The 22,611-nt window shown below is 40.6% G+C and overlaps 1 protein-coding gene across 1 annotated transcript in view; it reads left to right on the forward strand.

Annotated features, from left to right (window-relative positions):
• Positions 1–22,611, forward strand: part of LOC145397690 (uncharacterized) — a 92,574-nt gene that overhangs the window by 461 nt on the left and 69,502 nt on the right. The gene's annotated exons all lie outside the window — the stretch shown is intronic.

Genomic DNA, 22,611 nt, shown 5'->3' on the forward strand with positions numbered 1-22,611 from the left:
TGTTTGGAATTAACAGAAGCAGAGTAGAAAAAAATGTTACTGAATGGTAGGCAAATCCCTTCAGTACCATAGATAGTTTAATGATGTCCTCATTTTTCATTTTCTGTGTTCTTCCTGGTATCAGACAGTTCTACCCAGTGCAGGAGAGATTTTTAAAACGAGGGATTAATATAGTCTGTTAATCCCATCACTGCAACAGAGCTTTTCTACAAGTTAATGACATTGTTTAAGTAGCAAGAATAAACAGTAAGATGTACTCGTAAAATTATTAAGCCCTAACCTCACCATTTTTTTTTTTTTTTATAACCTACCCTAACCAAACCAATCCAACCTAACCTACATGAGGCTGTGCCAGTGGCGTATATAGGTCCATGGAAAGGGGGGAGCCACAGGGGTGAATCCAGAATTTTGGTAAGGGGGGGGCGAGTGAAGCGAGCCTCTACAGCTGGGGGGTCTGGGGGGGGGCGGTGTAAGCCGCCTCAGGAAATTTTTTGGAAATCAAGCACTATTAGGGGCATTTTGAGGCCTCAGGAGGGATACATTGCACTTATTTGATATTCAGTGGCAAAACAATATAAAGAACTTTAAGTATCTTGGCTGAAACAAAAATGAGCTGTTTGAAAAATATTTAAATAGGGAATTCTATAGTACCCGGTATGTATAAAAAAAAAAAAAAACTGGTAGATCATATGCAATTGTTGATTCCTACATACTTGGAAGCTGCAGTGTTCATTTTTATATGAAACATATAAAAAATTAAGCTAAAACTCGCATTAATCACTTAGAGAGAGAGAGAGAGAGAGTAGCCTACTGTATATGAAACGTTGAGCAAATTAAACTATAACTCGCATGAATGAAGTTGAGAGAGAGAGAGAGAGCTTACTAAAGTCGTGTGAATGTTGATCATTTGAAATCAAGCAGCCTATTTTTACGGCTGAATTCATTGATTACTTGTATATGTATTTAGATCTGCAGATATGTAGGCCTACTGGGACAAAAGGGGGGAGGCATGGCCGAGTGGCCCCCCCCCCATATACGCCACTGTGCTGTGCTGTATTAACTGAAGTAACTGGTACCGTAAACTGGGGTGAATTCGGACTCGGGGCGAATTCGGATATTATTGCAATAAAAAGTTGTTTAAATTAATTAATAATTAATGAATAAACATATTAGAAATCTGTTTGCTCCCAATTGTTTAATTCTTTACTGTACTTTCGTGTATAAAGATACTTAATATATCACGTGACACATACCAAATATATACTAAAAAGCAAACATATGTAAAAAGAATAAAATTTGTAACATTGGCAAACTTTCTTTGGCAGAAATGTTAATGAATAGATGCAGGAAAATCTTCGGTGCCCGGATGTACTTTCATGTGTAGTGTGAAAGTGCAAAGTAAGTAATTGGCGTTATCTTCTCAAATAATCTCTTATCTGGGCATTTAATGAAATTTTTGAAATTATAATGTAAATTGGAGTCAGTTCGGACATGGGGTGAATTGGGACAGGGGGAGTATGAATGAAAAAATAACACTTTTTACAATGTACCGGTACAATTGCTTATAATTTGCCAGATGTGGATACTGTGTGTAATTGGGTTCATATGTATCATTTACAGGTATACTCTTGAGCTTTTATGGTACTACCTGTTTAAACAAGGTCACCCAATGACTTGAACATTTAAGAAAAGAACTGGTGGAGATCAACGTCCTTGTCGTAGTGAAAAAGGCAAGCAAAACACTGGTAAAGCCAAATAATCATGTTAAATATCACCTGTAACTTATTTTCCATTAGTCTTCCAGAAACGAAATTATTAGTCAAGAAATTATTGTTCCATATACAGTATGGTACTAAGGTTTGTAGCTAGATTTATCTTATATACATGTGTTCTGATATCTTTCTATCTATTGCCAGACGCCATAATCCCGTAAAGGGTGGCCATTTGACTTTGAGTTATTTGTTTTACGGGGAGGGGCACTAACCCTCCACCAGCCCACTTGTTTGACACATAGGGAGCACGTATGGTTTGGTTATATGGTTACCACCCAGCATTGTAAATGGTTTCTTGGCTTACAGGAAACCATTTGTTTTATTTAAACCAAGGAAAAAAATAAAATTGCTGTTGTGTTCATATCTCATTATAGTCATTAGCTTATTTTGTCAGGGAGTGGCAATATTTTTGTACTGGAAGAACATTTTTTTTAAAAGCCCCAGAGCGTCCGAAATGGCCCCACATACGGCCGAGACTAAACTGGGAACCCAGGGTAGTCATATGCATTAATTTTCTATTTCGTTTCGTTTCGTTTCGTTTTTAAAGGCTCCAACATGCTTGCATGTGTCGGCCTTGGTCACCTAATGGCGGCTCTCCACGCTGCACGATCCATTGCAGCCTCCCTGTTCAGTCCCTTAACCCTAAGGTCACACTTAATGACCTCGTCCCATGTCTTTCTCGGTCTACCTCTCATAACCCCACCCCCAATATTAACACTTCTCACCTTCCTCACCCAATTATCATCCCCCATCCTCTCCACATGTCCAAATCTCCTCAATCTACCTCTCCTCATCACAAGACCAATACACTCCAGTCCCATCCTACCTCTCAACTCTTCCATTGTAAACCCAGCCCCTCCAGGCCTTGGACGCAGGGACACACTGCACATCCACCTAATCGATGTCATTTCTGTACGTCTGAGCCGGCGAATGTCTTCCTTCTTCACTGCCCAGGTCTCACTGCCATACAGCATTACACTCCTAACACATGCTGCATACAAAGACCCCTTAGCACGTAGGGAGAGCCCTCTCAATGTCAGGAGAGGCAAGAGCTCCCTGAACTTCTTCCAACCACTTCTCACCCTAGCCACAGAGCTAGCTCCAGCCCCACCTCCAGCACACAACATGTCTCCCAAATAACAAAACTCTTCCACACTCAAGAGATTCACCAGCAAGTTCAATCCTTTCACGTCTGACAATCTCCACCTGCTCACCCCGGCACGCCGCACACATAAAATCAGCATTATCTCGCAGTCTACCTCTGATACCACTACATCTCTTATGCACCCATTTATCACACACACCGCACAAGATGGAATTACTTCCCACGCCCTTGTGGCAAACTGCACATGGCCACTCTCCCTCGTCTTTGACAGTACCACCACCAACCCTAGATATCATCACTTTTGTTTTATCTGCATTTACCCTTAAACCCTTTTGCCCCATACCATCTCTCCACTTCCTAAACCTTTCCTCCGCCTCCCTTTCATTCTCTGCAATCAACACCAAATCATCAGCATACAACAACTGCTTATGTACGAATTTATACAGTGTGTCCGAATTCACCAAAGTTTGAGTACAAATTCGGACACCCATTACTATATTTGCTATAATTATATATGAAACATTTTAAATTTTTCACTGCTATGATTCGATACCCTAGTGGACCAGCTCAACATACTGTACAGTACTTAAGATCTTGGACTGAATTAAAAACTAGATTACATGGCACAAAAAAACGAAAAAGTCATCCGAATTCACCCCAGTTTACGGTATGCAAAATTCTTGTCTCTGGGAGAACTCTCCATTGGAGAATTCCATTAGGAGTTGAAACAATACTTGAATGTACCATAATTATAAGCTATTTTGAAAGGATTAAGTTGATGGTGTTGTTGAATAAAGATGTATTCTTATTTTAGGAAATATTCATCAGCATTATCATCATCATCCAGACCTCCTTCCCAGTACCAAGGTGGGGATGAGATAGGGCCCAGAGACTTGATAGAATGAGATACTAATCAAAGTTTGCTTAACTAAATGAGGCACACTCCCACTTACTCACCTTTCAAGCTCCTGGAATACCGGTTCGTCCTTAAATTCTGTTTACCGGGGTATATATTCTCAGCACCATCATTATGCTGGTCAAGTTTTGGTTTAATATTGAGAAAGCTCTTCCTCCTTGCTAAGGGATCTTTGTATGCGGCATGTGGAAGGTGTGTAATGCAGTACAGTAGTGAGACGTGGGCAGTAAAGGAAGAGGATATTTGTAGGCTCAAGCATACAGATGTGACAGTGATCCTTGAATGCAAGGCGTGGGTGGGCAAGGCTTACGATTGAAGAGTTGAGAGGAAGGATGAGACTTGAGTGTGTTGGTGTTGTGATAAGGAGGGATAGATTGAGGTGGTTTGGGCAGGTTGAGAGGATGGAGAATGAAACTTGGATGTAGTAGATGAGAAGTGTGAACATTGGGGGTAGAGTTGTGAGGGGCAAACTAAAAATACATAAGACAAGGTCATAGAGTGTGACCTCAGGGATATGAGACTGAATAGGGCGGCTGCCAGAGATAGAGCAGCATGGAGAGCTGTCATTGAATGACCAAGGCCATTGCATGGAAGCATGTTGGAGCTTTTATAAATGATATTTACTTCCATACCATATGTTACTGTATCATAGGTGATGTACTGGAAGAGGCTAAGCCTGTGTCTCCGGGTCTCCCAGGTCATTGTCCCCAATACTTGTTGGCCTATGACTTGGGTGGCGGGTAGGGATGTGCCGATAGTATCGGTATCAGCAGTATCAGCCTTTTTTTGTAGTATCGGTATCGGCAAAGTAAAAATCTGGCCGATACTCCAATACTTTTCTGGTTTATTATGTGATTCATGACACTGATAAACAAATGGTTATGATATTATATTACATTATAATTACATGTATGATGGACAGCGAGGTTGGATGGTGAGGAATTGGAAAATGTGAGTACGTTTAAGTACTTGGGTAGTGTGATGAGTAAGGATGGAGGTTTGGAGGATGAAGTGCTTGAAAGGGTACAGCAGGGAAGAAAGGTTGCTGGTTCTTTGAAAGCAGTGATAAGAAACAGGGAAGTGAGCATGGAAGTGAAAAAGTTACTACATGACAGTATTTTGATACCAACTCTAACGTATGGAAGTGAAGCTTGGACGTTGTTGGAAGGAGACAAGTCAAGAGTGAGAGCAGTGGAAGTGATAGGGAGCGTTATGAGTAACACACTGAGGTGGTTTGGCCATGTGGAGAGGATGGAGGATGAAAGACTGATGAAGAGAGTGTATGTGAGTGAGGTGGAGGGGGGAAGAGGGAGGGGGAGGCCGAGGATGAGATGGAGGGATGGGGTGGAGAGGTATATGAGAGAGGGGGGTGTGAGTTGGGAGCAGGGCAGTGAAATGGCAGGGGACAGGGCGACATGGAGGCGATTTGTTTGTGGCCACCCCAAACAGGATTGAGGCGTCTGGCAATAGATAGATAGATAGATATATATATATATATGGTTACCACCCAGCATTGTAAATGGTTTCCTGGCGTACAGGAAACCATTGTTACAGTTCAGAATTCAGGATGGAGAGAGAGCAATTTTAGGCCAAGTAAGTGTAAAAACAGTACCAGTAAATAATACTGAAATAAAATTCCATCCATCCATCATCCAATCCTACATTGCCCCATGAGGAGCGCAGGAGCCCGGTGCTAGGCAGGTTGGTCCTGACATTTATGATGAGAGTGACCAGCTTCATTCATCCCTGAGTGGCTTTACGTGAGCAATAAAAACCCAACCACCCCGTGGATATAAACCTTCACCAGCTCAATCTGATTGGAGTGCCATAATTACCCACTAAATCACCAGGCGCCAATATTTGGTTATGTGGTTACCACCCAGCATACTGTAGTAAACGGTTTCCTGGTGTACAGGAAACCATTTAGCTTGTCACTCACTGTAGAGTCACCCAGAGGCAGAATGAAACGGAAAGAATGAAGGAAAGAAAGACAGAAGAGGGAGTGCAAAGTCATCCATAGGCAGAAGGACAAGGAAGAATTGAAGGAAAGAAAGACAGAAAAGGATGGAAGGAAAGAAGGATGGAGAGGAAAGGGCAGACACCTGAGAGCAGCACTGCATTAAAAAAAAAAAAAAAAAAAAATAAGTATGAAATCAGCAGGGGATGGCCATGACTGAACCACCTCCAGGCTACTTTATCCTTCTCTCTCACCATCTCACACAGTCCTTCTTCCCTTTCTCTCACCAGTATATTGCTCCAGCCTTTTTCCAGATGACATAATGTCTCTCTCAACCAGCATTAGCCTACCAATACCCTTGATTTTACTTTCAAAGACTTTCTTCTCCTCTCTCACTGTCACACACAATCCTTGTTCCCATTCTGTCACAAATATACTGCTCCACTCTTCTTTTTCTTTTTCATATCACATAATGTCTTCCTTGACTAACAATAACAATATGGTACAGTACCCTCAGTTTCTCTTTCAAAGACACCTTACGTACATGCTTTCTTTGTAGGCGGCACTGTTCATCCATACCATATCATCTCATTACAGTAAGACCTCAGTATAACGGACTAATTGGGGCCCAAACCATTCTGAAAAATGCGAAACTCCGATAAAAATGACATCCAGACTTCCCTCTGCTAATCCGGACTTTTTCCGATATATCAGACATTAGTCCGGATGGCATGAACAGTTTTTAAACTATTTTGACTATCATTGCGGTACAGTACTGTACTGTGTCATAACTTCACTACATTAATCAAATGGTATGTTATCTGATTATAATAATACTGTACTGTACACTGATGAACATGTCTTTTATTTATGGTACCTTATTATGGTGAACATAGCTGAAGTGGTCAGGCAGTCCAGGCTGCTTCTGGCTTTATGGGACTTTTTCCAATATACTGTCTAGGAATTTAGTCCGGTAGCTCCTCGAGTCCGATAAAAGCGAATTCCAGTCTATTGAAGTCCGTTATATTGAGGTTTTACTGTATAGTCATTCCTTTTTAGCTGGTCAGTAAAAAGAAATGCCAGTACATTGTGATGGCCTACACGTACAAAGAATGCATACCGGTATCCAATATACTGTATATCGGTAGATGGGTGCCAAGTAATAAAATTGTTTGATTACCAGGGAAAAAAAAGTACTGAAGGGAATAAGCTGCTGAAAAAAACAGTCCATTAAAGTTACAGTAACTTGAGTGAAGAAATTTGGAAATCAGACAAAAAATATGTGATTGCGGAGCCTAGTTGAACAGTTAACCATATACGGTACAGTATATACCGTAAACAACATTAAGCTTTCAATAAGGCAGCATATTTTGTTTTGTTCTTTGCTACTTGAACTTAGGAAAGTATTTTTTCTCAAGTTAGTGAAAACTATACTGGTATCTAATTACAGTACTTGCAGTTCGAAAAGTTTATCTTAAACAAAATAAAATACAGTCTGGTCTCACCATATGATGGGGTTACAACAAGTGAAAACCCATTGCATAGTGATTTAATGTATAGCGAGGTGGTCCTAACGTGGGTTCAGTGGGGATATGTTTGTGGGCTTGTCATCCACTCAAAAAAAAAATCTAAAAACTGGTAGTTACCTACAGTATTTCATTTCACTGCCCTTTCCTTGCTGCTTATCACCAAAAGTACTGTTAGTTTAAAAACTTACTTCCAGTTCACCTAAACTGGTAGTTATTTCACTTTAAAGCACTTCGCTTGCTTCTTGAACTCCAGCACCACATTATATTCCATCATTGACACTCACACACCCAAGTGACCGAGCTCAAAGGCCACCTGGGAACAAACAAACAACTGTAAGCTTCCCTGTTGGCAATTGTATAAGTGAAAATAACTATCATACATCAACCAGTGAGGCTTAGTACAGGATCATGATGATTGCTATAGTGATTTTCACAATGGTTCAGCAGGGCCATGCAAATCTTATCCACTGAGTATAGCAAGGCCCAAATATTGTCTGGAAGTAACCAAATTAGATTTTTAAAAAATACATTGTCGAATTGAAGGGGTTAATGAAGGCTATATTTAACCTCAATTGAAAAAAAGTTCTTCTGAAGTAAATAAAGCTGGAATCACTAAGACGATACCAGTAGTGAAAAAAAAAAAAGTTACAGTACTGCAGGGGCAGAAAGTGTTTGGGTTCCATAACACTGACATCAGGTTAGACATATGCCTATACCCTGTTTACTTTAACTTTGCCCAAAACTGCAATCTCTCCGCCTTGAAAATTGAGTTATAGCAAGAGATTAACAGGTTGAATGAGATGCTGATCACGAAGAGGTACTGTGGAAGGGATGTAGAGCCACAGTTGTCGTATTCTTTTCACTGAGCAATGTGAAAGAAGCAGCAAAATGACAAAAATCTAGACCAAGTTAGTGTAAAAGAACTTGTAGCACCAGTAGATAGCAATCAGATTATCCAGAATTGAAGTGTTAAGATTTCTCATTATGTAGCCTACTGTACAGTACCCATTTTTATCTTGACTCAGATTTTGTCCTTTTCCAGCTTATTTCACGTAGCTAAGTTGCAAAAAAGAAAAAAAAAGCGCAGTGACTCAATATCTTTGTCATACAGCTTCATTGTGGCCAATGTCATATTCTAGTGTTAATTTCTTGTTACATCTCGGCATTCAAGATGGAGAGATGGTAATTTTAGGCCAAGTTAGAGTAAAAGGAGTATAGAGTAATAACTTTATTTATTGGTAGTTGCTGGCATGGTGCAGGAGAGGGACACTATTACTTAGTGGCACTGATATATCCAGGTGGCTGCACTTATACAAATGTCCCTTGCTTTGCTTCCCTCAACAAGGACTGCAGGAGAAGAGCATGGCTGAAAAATGTTATGCTTAGTATCGTGGCTGAAAATAAAGGACTTCGTATAGTAATCCAGTCAACAGTGGATGATCATGCTGGAGAGGGATGCCTTCATGTGATGGCACCAATATAACCAGTCTTTACTGTATACAGACATCCCTCACTTCCTGACCCTCCAAAAGGAGGATGGTGAACTGTAAGAGAAGACAACTTAAAGCCTGCAGTCTACTGGGATCACATTTGAGATGACCCTGGGGCTACAGCTACAACTACAGTGGATGATCAATAACCCTTTCAGTTTAATGATATATTGTATTTGCACTTCAGTCTTGTTATCTCCAGACTGTTATACTGTATACAGTATAGCTTTGGAGAAACTTTTTGAAATGATGAGGTTAGGTACAGCATTCATTTATCCCTTGACTCTGAGAGGTCTCCCAAAATCTTACGAAAATCATTTTGAGGTAGGAGAAATAAATCTGTAAAATACCAGCTTGAAGGTGTTCTGCTCACATAGGCTAATCGCATAAATTCATGACATCCAAATGGTCAATGCTTAGATGATGAGAGGCCACTCTTAAACTGAATATAATTGTGTGGCAGTAGTCAGAATAAGCCTGTCTATGTATCTGTCTGTAACCAGATGCCTTAATCTGAGAGGGGATGGCAACAAACAAATCACCTCCATGTCATCCTGTCATTTGCCATCATATTGCCCTTCCTCAAATAACCCTCCACCTCATTCTTGGCACCCTAACCACTAGACAACCAGAGTTTCAAGTATGTGGCTTTAAGTTTGAGTCAGATTAATAACCCTCCACCTCATTCTTGGCACCCTAACCGCTAGACAACCAGAGTTTCAAGTATGTGGCTTTAAGTTTGAGTCAGATTGCCAATAAATGCTTATCATTGAAGGTAATGATGATTTTAGGAGAAAGAATAGGAAATATATTGGCAGGTTATCTTATCATAGCGATTTGTAATCTTATCTCACAAGATTGGTGTTATAGTAAGGTGTTCACCCCATCAGTCTGGTGATATATTTTTCAGTCTTTCTACTACTTGATTATTTTGTGTAATTTAAGGAAGACGTCTTGTAGTGACTAGGTTACTTGTGGTTATATATAACTCGTCCAGCTCAAAAAATCTCCCCAGCTGAATAAAATTATATGAAGATAACAGCAGTAATATACAGTATAATGACTTAAAATACAGAAGACCTGCGCTGTAACAGACTAATTGGGGGGGAACCGGATCTGATAAAACCAGTAATCTGTCATATCTGATGGTCCTCCCCTGAGATGGGATTTCAGATAATGTACATTTTTGAAAGTAAATGAGTACAGTAACATGTTCTAGTATTAAAAATGAAAATTATACCCATTTTACACTATCATCACTCATAATTTTGCACTTTTGCAGCTTTTTTTCTCATCCATGTCATTGCACTTATGACTAGCACGGTAAAGTGTCACTTTAGTGTTATTGTAGCTCAGCAGTCATGATGGGGAGAAGACAGTTTCAGGCCTGGTTTGAGTAAAAAAGGTAGGAAATACACATATTGTGACGCACTGCACCCCATTAAACGGACATTGTTCGTTATAGCCAACAGAAATCCGGTGACCTTCATGGTTTCTGTTAAATCCGATATCTGGTCTACTGAGGTTTATTAAATTGAGGGTATGCTGTTCAAAGTACTGGTAAAGTTAGATGAATTGGACGTATTGAGAGGAAGGTGGATGGTGACTGACTGGAGAGTGTCAAGTTTTTGAATGCGGAGGAGAGGATGCCCAGAGGTAAATAGAGAAGACTTGGGATGAGGACCTGTGCAAGGACATTTAGGAGAAGGATTTGAGAAGGGAAATGGCTCAATATTGCGATAGTTGCAGAGTTGCCACCAGATGAAAAGACCTACACATGCTGTTGTTCATTCACCTTAGCGTCATCTCTTGTTGGGAGCAAGGCGGTGAAATGGCGGGGGACAGGGCAGCTTGGGGGCGATTTGTTTGTGGCCACCCCAAACGGGATTGAGGCGTCTGGCAATAGATAGATAGATTAATGGCAGAAAAAGACAGTATTATGACTCTGCATCCTTTCCATAACACTTTTTCATGACCAGGATCATATTTTAGCATCAACCAAGGGTTGCAGTCAGTACTGTATTAAGTATAGAGAAATAGCAATTTTTAGTTGAAATTAAAGTGGTCCAAGGTCTTTAAAATTAACGTGCAATGGACTGAAAATTGTAAACCCCTTCTACAATACAGTAGGTTGTTGTTATATGTCAGAAATGTATTCCACAGTATCACAGCCTTTTATACAACTACTGTAGCTATATGCTTTACTCTGACTTGGCCTAAACTTGCTCGAATGCAGACTTGTAACAATAGATTAACACTAGACTATAACATTAGTCATGAAGAAGTGCTGTAGAAAGGATGTAGACTTGAATGTTCTTTTTCTGACACCGTGCCATATGAAGTCAGCTGCAAAACGTGAAACTTTGGACCAGATTAGAGTAAACGGAGTGTAGTACTGGAAATAAGGTGAAATTAATAAGTCACCTATAGGTACTGAAAGGAGTGGGATTATAATAGGCACTTACGGTATTTATTTTATTTTATTTTTTGAAATTTACTTTATATTTGATTGCAGGGAAGGACTTGCAAAAAATATTTAAGGAGGACCCAGTTTATTTAATAATATTGTTAACCACATCACGAGAATGATCTTGTGTTGTAGTGAATTTCGTCCTATTAGCTATTATTTTCAAACCATACGTGCTCGCTACGTGTCAAGTGAGTTGGTGGAGGGTTAGTGCCCCACGCTGTAAAACAAATAACTCAGAGTCAAATGGCCACCCCATACGGGATTATGGCGTCTGGCAATAGATAGATAGATAGATAGCTATTATTTTTATTCGGTTTAGATGAGACTTCTGGAACTGGGGGATTTAGATATAGCCTTCATTAACTCCTTCGGTAAGAGGGGGCTTTCCCAAAATAAAACTGTGTGGTGATCGCAAGAATACGGTAACTTTATAAGGCAACATATGGCAGATCGTGATTCTGGCTCTCGTTTTCATTTATTTCATTTTATTTTATTTTATTTTTTGATGGAACAATCTTGCAAACTATTGGTCTTTGATTCCTTCTTCCTTGAATTAAAAAAAAAGGTAAATGAATAAAAATATATATACGGTAGCCTTGTTATGTGTTAGCCTGTGTGCCTGAATTTTTATGATCGATATGGCGGATCAGCTTATCAGTGTATTTTGCAGTATTGATAAAGTGTGGAATGTGGTAGTGGTGAAATAGGTTGTATGGTGGTGATGGTGGCAGTGGGAAATGGTAGTGTGCTTCGTGATGGTTGTAAAAGTACTGTAATTGTTTATTATTTTATTATTATTTTATTATTATTATTATTAGTAGTAGTAGTAGTAGTATAATTATTGTTATTATTACCGTATTATTATTATTATTATTATTATTTATTAGTAGTAGTAGTTGTGAAAGCAGTAGTAGTGATAGTAATCGGTCACACTAGTAGTCATGAACAATTGTGCTGGGAAAATGGCAGTGGTGGATAAGTACGGTAGTGATCAGTAGCAATGGTAGTTACGGTAGCCAAGTATGGTAGTGATCAGTAGCAATGGTAGTTACGGTAGCCAAGTATGGTAGTGATCAGTAGTAATGGTATGGTAGTGAAGATGGTATGGTAGGGTGTTGGGTGTTGCGGTACGGTATTTATTGTGTACCCTTGTTAGGATGTCGGGGGTGAGTCATTGTGTGTGTGTGTGTGTGTGTGTGTGTGTGTAAATCCATGCAAGGGCCCAATTATTTATTTTTTTTAAGAAAGTGAAGAGGAAGGAAAAACAAATAAACCAATCTTCCTATATGTATATAAATCACCCTTTCACTCTATTTCTTTGGTTCTCATTTGCATTTAAACAGATTTTAAAAAAAAGTTATAATGCTATCAGTAACCCGCCGTCCCTAATCCCCCCAACACCCATACCAGCACGGAGGGGGGTGTGATCTTGAGAATGATTAGTGGATTTATTGAGACGAAGATTTACCCCTTCAAGACGGTGTTCATTATAGGCTTCATTTTATCCACATGGCTTTATTTCGTCGTCGTCATCATCATCATCATCATCATTATTATTATCATCCTCATCGTTGGTGGTGTTGTTAGAGTACCGGTACTTTTAGGAAGACTTGCCACTTCATTCCGGAGCTGCATTTTAATAATAATAATAATAATAATAATATTATTATTATTATTATTATTATTATTCCTACCGTATTATTTACTATGCAACGACTACTACTAGCAATTATTATCCTTATTACCCTATTATGTACTACTACTACTACTATTACTATTAAATACTCGCGCTGTAATCAGTCGATCTTTGCTCAGTTATGCGTCAGATTTTAAGATAATAAAGTCAAAGCACGTTTTCCCTCTTTAATCCTCCATCCATACTAACGTCTTAATTTTTGCCATCTCCATTACATCCATCCATCATCCAATCCTACATTGCCCCATGAGGAGCGTAGGAGCCCTGGGCTAGGCAGTTGGTCCCGACATTTAAGATGAGTGACCAGCCTCACTCATCCCTGAGTGGCATTATCCTACATGAGCAGTCAACCCCAACCACCCCTTGAATATAAACTGTTATTATTATTATTATTGTGGTTGTTGTGGTGGTGTTGCTGGTGGTGGTGGAGTAGAGATAAGAGAAGAGTGTAAGTTGGGGAGAGGGCGCCATGGAGGCGGTGTGTTTGTGGATACCCCATGCGGGATTAAGGCGTCTGGTTATAGATAGGTAGATTATTATTATTATTATTATTGTTGTTGTTGTTGTTTTTGTTATTAGCAGTATTTTTATTACAGTAACTTCCTTAATCCCTTCAGTACGAGGGTGTGCATTATTTTATTCATGCTGTCTCCAGACGATTTCTTTCAGCCTAGTAGAGGAAGGGTTTGTCTTCATTACCATTGCCTTGTGAGAGAGAGAGAGGGACGCCTTCACGTGGTGGCACTGATATACCCGGCCCACTCCACTGCCCGGTTGTACAAAGGTCCCTCGACTCGCATTCAGTCCTCCGAAATGAGAATGGTGGACTGCAGGAGGATAGTTCCAGCCCGCAGTACACTGGGTTCATATTTTAAATGAAACTGGGGCTGCAGCAGTAACCAACAGCTGCTACTACTTATAATAATAATAATAATAATAATAATACCACCACCATCATCATAATCGTAATAAAAATAATGATAATAGTAGTAGTAGTAATAATAATAATAATAATAATAATACCACCACCACCACCACCATCATAATAATAATAAAAATAATGATAGTAATAATAATAATAATAATAATAATAATAATAAAAATCTTCAGCCCATGATAAACACTCCAAACTAAAGAGCTTACATGTGACTTTCATTCTCACTAACCCTTTCAAACTCTCAAACCATAACAAAATATTACTATGAAAAATCTTTAAGTCTTCCCTCATAGGCATCAGCGCTCCATGTATATTCTAAGCACGTTGACCTTCTTTTAAAACCTATTAAGAGGAAATTGAGGCAGACAGAAAAATGGGAGTTTCTAGGAATTGGGTGGGAGTTAAGCCTGTGGTGTGTGTGTGTGTGTGTGTGTGTGTGTGTGTGTGTGTGTGTGTGTGCGTGCGTGTGTGCTTTAGAGAGAGAGAGAGAGAGAGAGAGAGGCTTGGTGTGGTTGGGGAGTTACATGTTACATACCTTACTCATAACCCTAGTCTCTTTCAGAGTGACTCGGCTTGTTTATTAAAAGAAAGATATACTCCAACCACATAGAAAGAGAGAGAGAGAGAGAGAGAGAGAGAGAGAGAGAGAGAGAGAGAGAGAGAGAGACTGGAAAGATATAGACCTTGGCAATGTTCCAACTTGAACTTGGTTACCAGTGCCAAGCCTGGAAGAGAGAGAGAGAGAGAGAGGTAATAAAACTGGTAAGGAAAGAGATGGGGAGAAGGAACGAAAGTGGAAGGAAAGGAATGGAAGACTGGAAGGAAGGGAGGAGGAGTAAATGGAAGAGGAAGGGAGGAAGGGAAAGGTAGGGAGGGAAAAAAGGAAAGGTAGGGAGGACGGGAGGGAAAAAAAAAAGGAAAGGAAGGGAGGGAAAAAATGAAAGGTTGGGAGGGAGGGAGGGAAAAAATGAAAGGTTGGGAGGGAGGGAGGGAAAAAATGAAAGGTTGGGAGGGAGGGAGGGAAAAAATGAAAGGTTGGGAGGGAGGGAGGGAAAAACTGGGAAGAGGGGGGTAATGGGAGGAAGAGAGAGAGAGAGGTGTAGGGGCTTTTTCACAGTCGTCCCTAAACTTTCGGGCCTGAACCAAAAGGCACCTTTGGATTTCACAGTCGCTGCTAATGGCTTTCGGGAGCTTACTAACATGAGGACGTCTGCCTGTGTTGATGCGGTAGGGTTGATAGTTCTGGGTGACCAAAGCATGGATGAAGTAAACTGATAGAAGAAAAAGACGCCTAACCCAGCACGTTCCATGTGTTGAGAATATTTAGAGACTGGACTGTAATAAATGTGGTGAATGGTATGGCTGGAAAATCCACCTCACACAGTTCTTACTAATATATTCAGAAGTGAAGAAATTCGTAAGAAGGCAGCAAACATAACGAATAGGAAAGGTCATCGGAAATAAGAGCTAACTAACGGCAGCCTCACCACGCTGCTTGAATTCGGAAGTACGCAGAATCGTGATGAATGCCTGAGCCGTGATTTCGTGAGAAAAAAGTCAAATATTCTGATTGACTGACCATCCCGGCTGGGTTGATTGGCGAGTGATCGTCTGTACAACAAACATCAGCTGATCACGCTCCCTTCTCCTCTCGCTCACCAACAGCAACTAATATGGCGACATAAATAATTAATAAAGAATGTCTGCCTGTATATGGAAAGTACTTCATGACTCAATATTTATTACTCATTATATGTAATGACATTACAAACGTTTTTGTCATCGTAACACCAGCCACACTACATTTACAAGCTGACACTATCATCGAAATGTTTAGCCCGTAATTTTTCGAACTTGTCTGCCTTCACCACATTTATTTTGAGTAATTTTGTGAAGATATTTGCATGTTTACCTAAATAATAACCACCACATAATTCTTATTATATAGGAAAAGTGGGAAGAATGTGAAGAAGTACTTAGAATCAGCCGAGCTGTGTTTACGTTTGCAATCCAACAGCGGGAGGTTGGAAGGGGGCAACACTGCTCCGAACCATTGTTGAGTCAAAGTCAACTTGAAGGGTCCCGGTTGGAATTTGATGACGTCACAGTGTTGGATTTTGTCCTCGCCTGGACAAGAAAATGGCGCCGAAGTCAACATTATGACGTAACAAGTCAACAGAAGTCAGCTTCGGTTGGCTTTTAAATCTCGCGAAAGCACGGCTCTAGCATGGTGAAAAGGAATGAAATAAAACTAACTATGGAGAAGTAACAAATGAACAGTATACTAACGTCTAATGAGTGATGGTGTGGTTTATTAACGGGTATAGTATTAGTGCAGTATATGAACATCTTTTTTTTTTTCTAAACGGGGTGTGTCAGTTATATCAGCTCTTACCTAGGGCATCAGATATTAGCATTGTTATGAAAATATGCATGAGACAATGATTCTCGCGTTTCCTTCGGGTCCGTTTGTTGGGGAGCCTCCATCAGTCTGCGTAACGCTAGTATTCGGGTACACAGTAGAAAGTGTCATAAAAATACACAAACACATTTTTTTTTCTTTTTTCAATCCCGGGTTTGTTATTTATCCCGGCAGGATTACGTCGGGTATCTAATATTGAAACAATGAAAATATCTATCTATCTATAGCCCGACGCCCTAATCCCGCAAAGGGTGGCCGCAGACAAAACGCCTCCAAGTCGCTCTGTCACCCACCATTTGACTACCCTCCCCCCAACTCACCCCCCCCTCCCTCATATACCTCTCAACTCCATCCCTCCACTTCATCCTCGGTCTACCTCTCCCTCTCCCTCCCTCCACCTCACCTACATACACCCTCTTAGTCAGTCTTTCATTCTCCATTCTCTTCACATGTCCAAACCACCTCAGTGTATTTCTCCTAATGCTACGTATAATTATTCTTTTACTTTATTACTTTCGGGACCGTCTGTTGGGAAGGCTCCAGGCTCCCCAAGAATGTTCTAGTAATTTGTTCGGGATGGAGAGAGAGAGAGAGAGAGAGAGAATCGAGGGGGTGGAAGACTGAAGTAAAGGTTAAGAGGAACGGAAGGAGACGTAGCTGAGGGGAAGTGTGTGTGTGTGTGTGTGTGTGTGTGTGTGTGTGTGTGTGTGTGTGTGTGTGTGTGTGTGTGAGGGGGTGCCGATGGATGTGAAGGTTACAGGAACGGAAGGATCCTCAGGCGAGAGGATGTGTTGTGTGTTGTGTGTGTGTGTGTGTGTATGTGTGTGTGTGTGTGTGTGTGTGTGTGTGTGTATGTGTGTGTGTGTTATTGAAGGTTAGATGAACGGAATGATCCTTAGCCAAAAGGATGTATGTGTGTGTGTGTGTGTGTGTGTGTGTGTGTGTGTGTGTGTGTGTGTTATTGAAGGTTAGATGAACGGAATGATCCTTAGCCAAAAGGATGTGTGTGTGTGTGTGTGTGTGTGTGTGTGTGTGTGTGTGTGTGTGTGTGTGTGTGTGTGTGTGTGTGTGAGAGAGAGAGAGAGAAATAGTTTAATATATCAAGAACTACAACCACCTACTTTTTTTTTTAATTATTATTCTCTAACATTTCTCACACCACTCATATCCCTTTATTATTACAGTATTATTATTGTTATTATTATTATTATTATTATTATTACAGTATTATTATTATTATTATTATTATTATTATTATTACAGTATTATTATTATTATTATTATTATTATTATTACAGTATTATTATTATTATTATTACAGTATTATTATTATTATTATTATTATTATTATTATTATTATTATAGCTGTAGTTCTTTCACCTCAAATTGGCCCAGATTTTCGTCCTTTTGCAGCTTATTTCACGTAGTTCAGTGACAAAGACAATTCTGTGGCTCTACATCCTTCCCATAGCACTTCTTCGTGACTATATCATATTGTAGCGTTAATCTATCGGTACAACTCAGCATGCATGTTGGAGAGGACAATTTTAGGCCAAGTTAAAGTGAAAGGGGGTATAGATCCAGACGATTTTAGTCAGCTATGTAGACTTCGAACTGGAGTAACACCTCTTCCTTAGCGATTTATTCTCCAGAGTACTGATTAATATCCCCAGGTTTGCTTCTTATGTCTTCTCAGTATCGACATAGATTGCACCAGTAACACAAGATTATAGTAACGGAGCGGAATCGGAAATGACTCGGTGAGGAAGAGGTGTTACGTAAGCTTCCCAACCATACTTGAATATCGCCCATGGTCTTCATCAACCCCTTCACTACTGGAGGGGTTTTGTAAGTTATAGAAAATCTTCGTGGCAGCCCCCCCCCAAAAAAAAAAAAAAAAAAATCGAATAAGCTAGAATACGATTTAGAAAAAAGTAATCGGATTGAAGGGATTATGACACCTTAATCCCTTTCCACCGGTGACTTATTTTTTTCATTTTAATCTGGGCTGGTATAATTCTTTTTTTTTTCTTTTTTTTACTTGGAAATTGTCATAGTTGAGATTTTGGGATTTTTTTCATTATTTTTTTACTCCCAGGTGATTTTATTTTTTTTATTTGGTTTAATTGTTTATTGTTTATTTGTTTATTCACTTGTTTATTTGGTTATTTATTCACTTATTTATTTACTTATTTGTTTATTCATCATCCGGACCTCCTTTCCCATCCTAGGACAGGGTGAGGAGTAGCAACGTCCAGACAACCTAAGTTTGCCCAGTCCAACGGGGCATGCGTCCATTCACTCATCATTCAAGCCCCCGGAATCCTGGCTCGATCAGAAAAAAAAAGAAAAAAACACGTTCTGTAGCTTCACATATACGTATCTGATAGAGTCAGTTCGAACGCTGTCACATTAAAAAGGGGTGCCATATCCCCGGTTATGCGCTTCTTCGCACAAAATTCATCCAGCCTGCTCGATCTCTTGTCACTCCCCTAGCCTCACCAACTTCCATAATACCTCTCTTCCTCACACACTCATCCACCGTATCTCTCCTCCTTCCTTCGAATTGGCATACCTCGCCTCCTCCTTCCTTCGAATTCGCTCAGATATACCTTTTTCACCACTCAGTTATCTGATCTCATGACCATACCATCTCAGTACACTCATGTTTGTTTATTTGCTTATTTGTTTACGTATCTGTTATTTAATTATTTGTTTATGTACTTCAATTATTTGTTTTTATTTGTTTATGTATTTTATTTTTTCATTTATTAATATTTACTTGGAGAACATCAGTTAATATTTTTTTTTTTAGGTCATATTAATCCCTCCAGTAGGAAAATTCTGAAGCAACTGAATAAAATCGTCAGGAGGTAGGAAGCAGAAATAGGCCTTGTACTGAAAGGAATAAGAGTGAATAGGCCTTGTACTGAAAGGAATGAGTGAATAGGCCTTGTACTGAAAGGAATAAGAGTGAATAGGCCTTGTACTGAAAGGAATAAGAGTGAATAGGCCTTGTACTGAAAGGAATAAGAGTGAATAGGCCTTGTACTGAAAGGAATAAGAGTGAATAGGCCTTGTACTGAAAGGAATAAGAGTGAATAGGCCTTGTACTGAAAGGAATAAGAGTGAATAGGCCTTGTACTGAAAGGAATAAGGGTGAATAGGCTTTGTACAGAAAGGAATAAGAGTGAATAGGCCTTGTACTGAAAGGAATAAGAGTGAATAGGCCTTGTACTGAAAGGAATAAGAGTGAATAGGTCTTGTACTGAAAGGGTTAATAGTGGGCTCATGTAGGTCTGTGTGTGTAGGTCTGTGTCTGTTTAGTAGTGTATGTCTTTTTCTGTGTGTATAACTTTTTCTGTCTGTCTGTTTGTATGTATGTGTCTACCGTTTAATCAGTTAATATGTCGATAATATTTATATCCGTACCTAAATCTGTCTCTCTGTCTGTCAGTCTGTTGGTAGTATCGATCCATACCTACCTGTATCTGCCTGTCTATCAATCTGTCTGTTTACCTGTCTCCCTACCTGTCAGTCTATCTATCTATCTATCTGTCTGTTCATGTATCTGTCTGTCTGTCTCTCCCTATCAGTCTTTCTGTCCATTTATAATATTTATATTTACAGTATATCTATATACTTATCCATCTACCTGTGGCTGTTTATCCATATATGTATCTATCTGTCTGTCTGTCTGTCCGTCTGTCTGTCTACCTATCATTCAGTTTCTTTTGTTGATAGTGTCTGTCCATATCTGTCTCAGTCTATCTTCATATCTGTCTGCGTATCTGTCTAGCTGTCCATTTGTAAGTCTGTTTGTATGTATGTTTTACTGTATACCGTATTAATGTAGGTTATGTTATGTACCAGTATGTATGTATGTATGCTGTAGCTATGTATGTATGTGTGTGTGTATGATGTAGGTATGTATGTATGGAGGTGTACCTGCCTATTACTGATTTGTGTAGTGTGAAGAGGATTTCCGCCTAGGGCACACACACGCACACACACTTGTCTTTCTCACTTATGCGTGTACTGTACTTGTATGCTTGTCGTGTGTGTGTGTGTGTGTGTGTGTGTGTGTGTGTGTGTGTGTGTGTGTGTGTTCACGTATGCGCGTCGTGTGCGTCATTGCATGATGTATGTGTACAATGCCGCAGGTAGTTTGTTGTTCCTCCTCCTCCTCCTCCTTCTCCTCCTCCTACTAGTACTACTACTACTGCTGCTGCTGCTGCTGCTACTACTACTACTGCTACTACTACTACTACTACTAATAGAGAGAGAGAGAGAGAGAGAGAGAGAGAGAGAGAGAGAGAGAGGGATGGAGGACGTGATATTTGTCTTTATTCTTACTGCCACCAGACGACTTTATTCTGCTTAATAAAGGACTCTCGTACTGAAGGGGTTTATCAAGGCTATATCCAACCCCCTCAGTTCGGTGTGTCCTCAGCTGACTGTGTGTGTGTGTGTGTGTGTGTGTGTGTGTGTGTGTGTGTGTGTGTGTGTGTGTGTGTGGTACTTTTCATTTGTGGGTGGGTAGGTGTGTTTATTTTTGGTACTTTCGTGTGTGTGTATGTGTGTGTGTGTGTGTGTGTGTGTATTTTTGGTTGTCATTTGTGGGTGTGGGGAGCTGTGTTTATTTTTGGTACTTTCATGTGTGTGTTTGTGTGTGTGCGCGTGTGTGTGTTTATTCAGGAGCGTTTAGATCTAGCCTTCACTAACCCCTTCACTTCAAGACGTCCTTCATCTAGAAAATTTTGATATTAAGAAGATTTTACCTGATGAGGGGGAAGGGGAGGGGGTAGAAGAGGATAAGGAAGAGAGGGGGAAAGGAGAGGTTGAGAGAGAGAGAGAGAGGAGAGAAGGGTAAGTGAGAGAGAGGGGGAGGAGAGAAGGGTAAGTGAGAGAGAGAAAGAGAGAGAGGAGGGAGGAGAGAAGGATAAGTGAGAGAGAGGGATTGAGGAGAGAAGGAAAAATGAGAGAGAGAGAGAGAGAGAGGGGAGGGAGGAGAGAAGGATAAACAGAGGGGAGGAAGGAAGGATGAGAGGGAGGGAGGAGGAAAGGATAAGAGAGGGGGAGGGGAAGGATGCTGAGGTAACTTCCTGTTCAGAGGTTAAAGCTGACTGCCTCTCCCCTCACACACACTTGGGGGGAGGGGGAGGAGAGGGGAGGGGAAGGGGGAGGAAGAGGAGAAGGGGAGGGGACATGAGAAGGGTGAGGGAAAAAAAAATATTCTGTGATTTAAAGACAGGGATGGAGAGCAGGAAGAGGGAGGGTGAAGATGGGGGCGGAGGGGGAGTAAGAAGGAAGGGGAGGGGGAGGGAGGGAGGGAGAGAGGGTGGGGATGGGGAAGGAGGGAGGGGACGAAAGAAAGATGAGGGGAGATGTGAGGGAAGGATGGGATGAGGGGAGAAAAATGTATAAAAAGGATGTGAGGAAAGGGAGTGAGGGAGCAAGGGAGGGGTGAGGACGAGTGAGAGAGAGAGAGAGGGAGGGAGGGAGAGAGAGAGAGAGAGAGAGAGAGAGAGAGAGAGAGGGAGGGAGGGAGAGAGAGAGAGAGAGAGAGAGAGAGCCTGTGTACATAGCTATAATTGCCTCGTGTCTCTTGTAATTAGGGAATATCAGGCGAAATTCACTGCCTTTATTACCCCTCATGATGGGCACAACTCTAGTCTATCTGTCTGTCTAACTGTCAAGCTGTCTGTATCTATCTGTCTCAATCTATCTATCTGTCGGTATGTATCTGTCTATCTTAAACTATCTATCCATCTATCTATTTATAACTAGACGCATTAATCCCGTAAGGGGTGGCCGCAAACAAATCGCCACCATGTCACCCTGTCCGGCTGTCCCTTGCCATTTCGCTGCCCTCCCCCCAACTTCCACCCGCCTCTCTCATATACCTCTCTGCTCCATCCCTCCATCTCATCCTTGGTCTCCCACTCCCTCTCCCCTCCTCAACAACGCTAGTGTAATATTTATTCCAGATTATTTTATTGACCTAACACCTCTTCCGTAGCGATTTATTTTCCAAACTTCTCATTAATATCTCCAGTTTTGCTTCTTACATCCTTTCAATATCGACATAGGTGGCACAAGAATATAGTAACGGGGCAGACTCAGATATAAATCGCTAAGGAAGAGGTGTTACGTACGCTTCCTAGCCGCCCTTGGAGTGGGTCATAGGAGCGCTTGTTAACACTGTCCCCATTTAATTCCACACCATTTTTTTAAGAGGCAGGTTTGATCTCTAGCAGCAGCCCGGTCCTTCTGTCCCTCACTAATGTTTTTCGGACGGGAATTCGTAACATCTC

Source organism: Coenobita brevimanus, chromosome 42, assembly GCF_032717465.1.
Source record: "Coenobita brevimanus isolate Jiangsu-jjx chromosome 42, ASM3271746v2, whole genome shotgun sequence".
Classification (NCBI taxonomy): Eukaryota; Metazoa; Arthropoda; class Malacostraca; order Decapoda; family Coenobitidae; genus Coenobita; species Coenobita brevimanus.